The sequence below is a fragment of the Ranitomeya imitator genome, chromosome 4, assembly GCF_032444005.1.
Source record: "Ranitomeya imitator isolate aRanImi1 chromosome 4, aRanImi1.pri, whole genome shotgun sequence".
Classification (NCBI taxonomy): Eukaryota; Metazoa; Chordata; class Amphibia; order Anura; family Dendrobatidae; genus Ranitomeya; species Ranitomeya imitator.
In genome coordinates, this window is record NC_091285.1 from 633,141,608 (window position 1) to 633,151,271 (window position 9,664).

Genomic DNA, 9,664 nt, shown 5'->3' on the forward strand with positions numbered 1-9,664 from the left:
ACCCTAACCATAACCCTAATCAAAACACTAAATCCAACACACCCCTAATCCTAATCTCAACCCTAACCTCAAACCTAACCCTAATCCCAATACACCCCTAATCACAACCCTAACCTTAACCCTAATCCCAAACCTAACCCTAATCCCAAGCGTAACCCTAATGCCAACCCTAACCCTAATACCAACCCTAATCCAAACCCTAACCCTAATCCCAACTCTAACCCTAACTTTAGCCCCAACCCTAGCCCTAACTTTAGCCCCAACCCTAACCCTAGCCCTAAGGCTACTTTCACACTTGCGTCGTTTGGCATCCGTCGCAATCCGTCGTTTTGGACAAGAAACGGATCCTACAAATGTGCCCTCAGGATGCGTTTTTTGCCCATAGACTTGTATTGCCGACGGATCGTGACGGATGGCCACACGTCGCGTCCGTCGTGCACTGGATCAGTGTTTTGGCGGCCCGTCAGCACAAAAAAAGTTCAATGTAACGTTTTTTTGTACGTCGCATCCGCCATTTCTGACCGCGCATGCGTGGCCGTAACTCCACCCCCTCCTCCCCAGGACATAGATTGGGCAGCGGATGCGTTGAAAAACTACATCCGCTGCCCACGTTGTGCACAATTTTCACAACGTGCGTCGGTATGTCGGGACGATGCATTGCGACGGCCCCGTACCGACGTAAGTGTGAAAGAAGCCTAACCCTAAATTTAGCGCCAACCCTAACTCTAAATTTAGCCCCAACCCTAACCCTAAATTTAGCACCAACCCTAACCCTAAATTTAGCCCTAACCCTAATCCTAGCCTTAACCCTAGCCCTAACCCTACCCCTAGCCCTAACCCTACCCCTAACCCTAGCCCTAACCCTACCCCTAACCCTACCTCTAACCCTAACCCTAGCCCTAGCCCTAACCCTAACCCTACCCCTAACCCTACCCCTAACCCTAGCCCTACCCCTGCGATCACATCGGAGGACAGAGAAATTAAAAAGAAATCGCGGTTTTTTTTTTGCGATCGCCGGTAAACGGTTAATTACCGGCGATCGCAAAAGCGGGGTGGGTAAAAACCCCCCCGAATCATGTTCTCTGGGGTCTCGGCTACCCCCGGCAGCCGAGACCCCGGAGAAAATCCGACTCTGGGGGGCGCTATTTACTTTTTCCACAGCGCCGTTAATTAACGGCGCTGTGGTTTAAGTACCCTTAGCGGCCGCCGTTAAAAGGCGTATCGGCGGTCGCTAAGGGGTTAAGGCAGCTTAATGGTTTGCACCTTGTGGTGAACCCTCTGTATTTGCTCTCATGAAGGCTAGTCTTTATGGTAGACTTAGATACCGAAACATCTACTTTCTGGTTAGTGTTCTTCACTTAGGTGGATGTTGTGGAGGATTTTTCTTCCCCTTGGAAAGGATTCTGCGATCATCCACCACTGTAGTCTTCTTTGGAAATCCAGACCTTTTTGAGTTCCCTAGCTCACCAGTGAGCTTTTTTTTTATTTTGCTGGATACTGTATATGAAACTGTTGATTTGGCCACTTCTAACATTTCTGCTATCTGTCTAATGGATTTCCTCTTTTTTTTTAGCCTAATGATGGTAGATTCTCATCCATTGAGATTTCCTTTGACTGCATGTTGTGGGTTGTCAGCAACAGCTTCCAAATGCAAATGACAAACCAGGAATCAGCTCCAAGAGAAAGTTCAGCTGTCCAATCTGGGGCAGGGGCTTGCTGAGCTGTCAGTGTGGTGAGTGACAATCCAGTCACCCAATCAGGGCCGGGGCATGCTGGGATTCCTACAGGTGTTTCCTGTTCGAAATGATTCCCAGGCTATTTAGCTGTCTGCCTCTGATCTCTGCCAGTTGCAGCTCTGCTCAAGTAGTTTGTGTTACTCTGTGCTTTGAGTTCTAGCATTCTGATCTCTGTTGCCCGACCTTGGATTTGCCTTTGACCATAAGTTTGCTTAGCCCCTTTGTCTTAATTTGCTACCTTCTTGGAATTCTGTCCCCGGACTGTCACCTTTGCTTCACCCCTCTGTTTATGACATACCCTCCTGGCTTTTGACCTTGGACTCCTGGAGTTTGTGAGTAGTGACTAGTGTCACATTACAACTATTCAAACACACAACGGGATGGAAAAGGGGAGGAGAAGGCCCTACCAATAGGGAAATGAGGGATGGACACCCCCTGAGCTCAAACTGAGCCTGTCCCCTAATGCCCTAAGTGGTTCCTTCCCCGCACTGCTGTCAGGAACCTCATCCCTCGCTGTCACCTCACACTGCCCTGGCTAGTGCACTGGCCAGCAAGGGCGCTAGCCTCACCACTGCTGAAGGTACCACACAGGGTACAGTGACAAACAGGAGATACATAAGGAATAAGCACAACACTTAGCTTCCAAGCTCCACTGCCAAGCTCCACACTGCAGAAGACACAGAAACAGGACTAAAAAACACCAAAAGTAGCTGACACCAGAAATCTGCAACTGCACGGCTGGTCTCCCTGAGGCGTCTATCCACCCGGATAGCAAGAGCCATGGCGGCTTCCAACGACCCAGGAGTAGCATACTACACCGGAGTATCCTGTAGCCTAGCTGACAGACCCTGACAGAAATGCCTCCTAAAGGCAGGGTTGTTCCACTGCGTGTCAGTGGCTCATCTCCTAAACTCTGAGCAGTACTCCTCAGCCGGCTGGACTCCCTACTTGATTTTACAGACTCTAGGACTCAGCCAGGGTGACGCCATCAGGATCCCCATACACAAGCGCCAATGCCGCAAAAAACTTGTCCACCAACCGCAAAGTTGGTGAATCGGTCGGCAGGGAGAAGACCCAGGATTGGGTATCACCCTTGAGAAGGGAGATTATAATCCCCACACGCTGATCCTCACTCACTGAACGAGGACGGAGCCTGAAATATAGCTTACAGGCCTGCTTAAAAACAAAAAATGTATCTCTGCCTCCAGAGAACCTGTCAGGGAGAGATATCTTGGGTTCCGCTTGAGCCTGCACATGAGCCGCGACCCAGAACCCCGACACCTGCTGAAGCTGCTGTACCACCTGACACCGCAGCTTCTTAACCTCATCAGTGAGGGTCTGGATCAGCTGAGCAAAAGCCTTTACTTGAGCTATCCTTTCACCAGAAAAAAAGTATGAGTTGGTGATAATGTCATGATATACAACGACCCAAAGGGGGGTCAGTCAACGGACAGCACAACAAACACACAACGGGATTGAAAAGGGGAGAGGAAGGCCCTACCGATAGGGAAAGGAGGGATGGACACCCCCTGAGCTCAACCCTGAGCCTGTCCCTGCACATCCCTAACGCCCTAAGTGGGTCCTTTCCCCCACCGCCGTCAGGAACCTCGTCCCTCGCTGTCACCTTACACTGCCCTGGCTAGTACACTGGCTGGCAAGGGCGCTAGCCTCACCATTGCAGATAGTACCACACAGGGGACCGTGACAAACACGAGATACACAAGGAATAAGCACAACACTTAGCTTCCAAGCTCCACTGCCAAGCTTGACACTGCAGAAGACACAGAAACAGGACTCTAAACACCAAAAGTAGCTGACACGAGAAAGCTGCAACTGCACGGCTGGTCTCCATAGAGTAACTCTATCACCAACAGTCAGCTGATGTATCAGGTGACCATTTAAAGGATGGTTGGAGTGGTCACCACCCACATCAGCTGACCTAGCAACTCTGCAGTTACAGCGAGGGAAACTGATATTAACCCCCTAGCCTGAAAAGGACAAAAGCTACATTTAATTTATAGAGGAACTAGAGCAGCAACACATCCAAAATTGGATCCTGACAAGATGGCTGGAGTATTGGTACCTTCTTACATAAAATTGGTCTCTTTCAACCCTGTAATGGCCCTCCCCAATAAATTTTGAAGACAGAAAATCCAGTTTAGGGAGTTCAAGGAGTGCTGTAAGCTATTTTTTACCCTGCGACCTTGGTCTTCAGTGGATGAGTTCCAGCTGGTGTGGAAAATCATGTCCATACTGTAAGTGGGCCCTTAGACCTGTGTAATTTCTTTGTCTCCACAAGCCTCAGAATGTTTGATGCCTTTTTTCATGCCTTAGGTTTGATGTAGGATGAACCGGACAGTATCCAGATTGCTGAAGCAAAGAACATGAACCTAAATCAATGAGAGTCGGGGAGAGCCACAGGGTTCCCTTTATACACCTCCAGAGCAAGTCCATTTACCGGAGGTGGAGACTTTGGAGGTTGGAGTTGCTAGTTTTCCTGTTGTGGAGAAAAGACATAGATTAGATCTTGGACTTGGTCTATTCTGGCTCTTTGCCCGGCTTTTCCCAGTGCACTAGGGAAATCAGTGTAGTGGTATTGGGGCTGATGTCAGCTGTGATTTGTCAAAAATCACAGCTAGAATCAAGCCCTGGGGTTAGTAATCAGACACCTCTATTGCTAAGGCCAGTTTCACACTTCAGTGTCTCCGGTACGTGTAGTGACAGTTTTCTCACGTACTGGAGACACTGACACACGTAGACCGATTCAAATGAATGGGTCTATGCACATGTCAGCGTGTTTTGAGGGACCGTGTTTTCAGTGTCCTCCATGTGCACGGACGGCCTGGCTTTAAACTACTGGGGAATGAATGAGAAGCAGCGAGCACAGACTCAGTGACGTCACCTCTAGTTACTGAGCCTGCACCCGCCACGTTAATTCCCCAGTAGTTTACATCCGGTAGCGGTCGCATTAGCAGCGCTCCCAGTTGTAAACTGTACATTCCCCAGACATGGATTACGGCGTGGGACTGACTGTACACCGGACAGGTATGGGTATACTGTTGGTTTTTTATTTTTATATTTTTTACAGGAGATCGAGGGCTTTGCTTCGAATGGCAGACTAATAAAGATGGCAAAACTGTGCTCATCGTTTGATTTCATTAAAAGACTATTTTCTTACTGTGTGGTGTTTTATTAATCCTTTAACGACTATAGGATTAGTAATGGAGTGGTGTCTTATTGACACCTCTCGATTACTAAGCCGGCTTAATGTCACCTTGCAACAGGAAGGTGACATTAACCCCTCATTACCCCGCTTGCCACCTCTACAGGGCAAATGGGAGGAACTGGGCAAAGCTCCAGAATCTAATAGATGCGCCTTTTCTGGGCAGCTGCCGGCTGCTGTTTTTAGGCAGGGGGGCCCATATCCATAGCCCCTTACCAGCCTGAGAATAGCAGCACGCACCTGTTAGGTTTTGCCGGGTTGGTTTAAAAATATAAGGGGGACCCCCACGTCAGCTTTTTCTTTCATTCTTTCTCCTCTGCTCACCAGCCAAGCAGGGGAGAACAGATGACAGACGGCTTCAGCACCACACGCAGGGGAACAGCGCCTACTGTAGCACTTCTTCCCCAGTGGCCGTCGGTACTGATGCAGCACACGGTTGCCACACGTGTGCCGCATGTAGTACACACACGGACACGGATATCTAAGGTACCAGAAAACATGGTATAAATATTAGGACGTGTGAAACCAGCCTAACCCAGTAATAAAAAAACACACATTTTTTTTTTATTTGACTAAAGACTCCCCAGCAATATTCCTGTTTCACCAATTTGTTGAAAGAAAAATCCCACACAGGTCTGCCGTAATTAACTGAATCCAATGAAATCAGAAATGGAAACCTGAAAAACATAAAATGAGAGAAATAAACACAAGAGACAGACCCTTGTTCATCAATTTATTAGCAAAAATGTTACCACGCAGCTCTGATCTAGTGCATCATCATTTCCCATATCCATCTCCAGCCTCTGAATAGCAGTAAAGTTACTGCAAAAGTTCGCTGACTCACGCTGTGCTCATTCAGACCCGGAATTTCTGATGATCGGTGTCGTCAGTACTCAATTACTGTAAATAGCAGAAACTTTACTGCTTTTCACAGACCCCAGATTTGGTGAAAGATGGACTATATCGGAGATGCATGGAAACATTTTTGCTAATAAATTGGTGAACTAGAGATAGTTTCGTGTTTCGTTCTCTCTTTTATGTTTTTCAGGTATCTGTTTGTGGACTACATTGGATCCAGGGGATTACAGCGGACTTGAGTGGGATTTCTTTTTTAATAAGTTGGTGAAACAGGGTGGGGGGTCTTTGTTCAAATAAAGTAGTTTATTTTTGTGTTAGTGTTTTTTAATTACTGCGTTAGTAACGGGGCGTCTGATAGACAACTCCCCATTACTAAACCCGGGGGTTGATGGCAGTTGTGATTTTTAAAAAATCACAACTGACCTCAACCCCAATACCATTACCCCGATTGCCACCACGCCAGGACAATCAGGAAAAGCCAGGCAAACTGCCAGAATTGGTGCATCTAATGGATGCCCCAATTCTGAGGCAGCTGTGGGCTAGTATTTTTAGGCTGGGTGGGACCCAATAACCAGAGACTTTCCTAGCCTGATAATATATTGGTTGGTTATGAAAACAGAGAGGACGCCGCATCATTTTTTAAATTAACTATTTAAAAGGTTCAAAAAGGCTAAACACCCTTTAGTGCCGCATGAAAGACATTAAAGGGTGCTAATTTATTATATAATTAAAATATATTTATTAAATAACGCGGACACCTCGTTGTTTTTTAAATTTATTTATTACTTAAATACATGTACAATAAACAACGCACGCACGGCAATAATTATATATCTCACAGATATCTATTTATCTATCCAGCGTCGGACTGGGGTGTCTGGGGCCCACATCAGGAATTGACCCTAAGGGCCCACCGTACAGCTATATGCAAACACCTGTTAGTCGTTATCCCCGTTAAGCCCCCTTCACACGTCAGTGTCTCTGGTACGTGTGGTGACAGTTTTCACAAGTACCAGAGACACGTACACACATAGACCCATTCAAGTGAATGGGTCTGTGCACATGTCAGTGTGTTTCCAAGGGACCGTGTGTCTGTGGGCAAAAAATTCTGACATGTCCATGTTTTATCAGCAGCACGGGTTGTAAAACGTCCAGCACACGTGCACACTGATGACACATGGATAACATCCGTGTGTCAGCAGTGTGACACATACCGGTGCCTGGGAATCAGCAGTACTGTTCACGCTGATCCCCGGCGCTGGCTACTGGCGGAAGCTCTCATCATTGTCCCCTGTTCGCGCTGAGATCAGTGCGAGAAGGGGACAATTTTGGGAGTTGTATTCAGCCCTGCTGTCTACATTGAGTGCAAAATGAAGGATAGAATAAAAAAACACATAATACCTTAATACCTAATCTCATGAAGCCATTGTCCACTGTAAAAAAAAAAAAATATGCCTCACCTGTCCGAAGTTGAAAGAATGCATAGTGTCCCACGCCGCAATCCATCTGTGTGACATTTGCTCATCAGCAGGAGCGGTGGCCTGAGGCGACCGCTCATAACGAAAAGCAGGGGAGAATGACGCGCTGCAGTGAGAGAGGGCCCGTGAACTGCACTGGCCTCAGTGAGATCATCGTAGTTTACAGTGAGAAATCTCACCAGTTACATTATACACAGGATCCCTGTATATAGTGTCAGTGTACAGGTAATACACTGACTCACCGGTGATGTCTCTAGGTGAAGTCCTTCATCTTCGGACTCCCATTTGTTCTCCCATGAAAAACAGTATTCTAAAAAATAAATTGTGTTACAGCAGTAATGTTCCCTAATTGGCCACTAGAGTAATTATGTCCCCAATTTGCCACCATAAATAATGTAGGTTCATCATTTTCATCTCCATATAGTAATTAAGTCCCTCAACCATACCCCTTTAATAATGTCTCACATCTTGGGCCTCTATGTTCCACCATCTTTGACCCTTATGTCCTTGGTGCTGGCCCCTATGTCCCATATCCAGGCCCCATGCCCCTGGTCCTATTTTCCTGGTCCCATGTCTAGGCCTCATGCCCCTGGTCCCATATCCAGGCCCCATGCCCCTGGTCCCATGTCCGGGCCTCATGCCCCTGGTCCCATGTCCGGGCCCCATGCCCCTGGTCCTATTTCCCTGGTCCCATGTCCAGGCCCCATGCCCCTGGTCCTATTTCCCTGGTCCCATATCCAGGCCCCATGCCCCTGGTCCCATGTCCAGGCCCCATGCCCTTGGTCCTATTTCCCTGATCCCATGTCCAGGCCCCATGACCCTGGTCCTATTTTCCTGGTCCCATGTCTAGGCCCCATGCCCCTGGTCCAATAGCCAGGCCCCATGCCACTGGTCCTATTTCCCTGGTCCCATGTCCAGGCCCCATGCCCCTGGTCCTATTTCCCTGATCCCATGTCCAGGCCCCATGACCCTGGTCCTATTTTCCTGGTCCCTTGTCTAGGCCCCATGCCCCTGGTCCAATAGCCAGGCCCCATGCCACTGGTCCTATTTCCCTGGTCCCATGTCCAGGCCCCATGCCCCTGGTCCTATTTTCCTGGTCCCATGTCTAGGCCCCATGCCCCTGGTCCAATAGCCAGGCCCCATGCCCCTGGTCCTATTTCCCTGGCCCAATAGCCAGGCCCCATGCCCCTGGTCCTATTTCCCTGGTCCCATGTCCAGGCCCCATGCCCCTGGTCCCATTTCCTTGGTCCCATATCCAGGCCCCATACCCCTGGTCCAATATCCAGGTCCCATGCCCCTGGTCCTATATCCCTGGTCCCATGTCCCTGGTCCTATATCCAGGTCCCATGCCCCTGGTCCTATATCCATGCCCCTGGTCCTATATCCAGGTCCCATGCCCCTGGTCCTATATCCAGGCCCCATGCCCCTGGTCCTATTTCCCTGGTCCCATGTCCCTGGTCCTATATCCAGGTCCCATGCCCCTGGTCCTATATCCATGCCCCTGGTCCTATATCCAGGTCCCATGCCCCTGGTCCTATATCCAGGCCCCATGCCCCTGGTCCTATTTCCCTGGTCCCATATCCAGGCCCCATGCCCCTGGTCCTATATCCAGGTCCCATGCCCCTGGTCCTATTTTCCTGGTCCCATATCCAGGTCCCATGCCCCTGGTCCTATATCCAGGTCCCATGCCCCTGGTCCTATATCCAGGCCCCATGCCCCTGGTCCTATTTTCCTGGTCCCATATCCAGGCCCCATGCCCCTGGTCCAATATCCAGGTCCCATGCCCCTGGTCCTATATCCCTGGTCCCATGTCCAGGCCCCATGACTGTGGTTCAATGCCGCATGTCCAGGCCACATGGGTTTTTTTTATCGCTTTTAGACTTGGCCCTGCGATGGTTTGGTGACTTGTTCTATATACTGTAATTCTTTAGTATTGGAGAATATGAGGAAATAAACGATCTTCTGTAAAGTCCATTCCACACACCAGCCTATGTGCTGGAAAAGAGAAAAAAAAAGGATTTTCTAAGAGAAGCACTGATTTGGTTTTCAGTTGTAGGCCATGTTCACAGTTCAGTATTCGATCAGTATTTTACCTCAGTATTTGTAGCCAAAACCAGGAGTGGGTGATAAATACAGACGTGGTGACCTGTTTCTATTATACTTTTCCGTTGATTGTTTTGTTATAAATACTGATATAAAATACTGAGTGTTTGAACGTGGCCTTAGATTCATACCTCCATTGTGGCGTCCTGTCAGGTCAATGTATAAATCCTGCATATACATAGTGGTTTCCGTATAATTTATTAATATGTCTTAATCACATAACTCATGCACATGTATTGCATCATTAATAATATTAGCTGTGATTG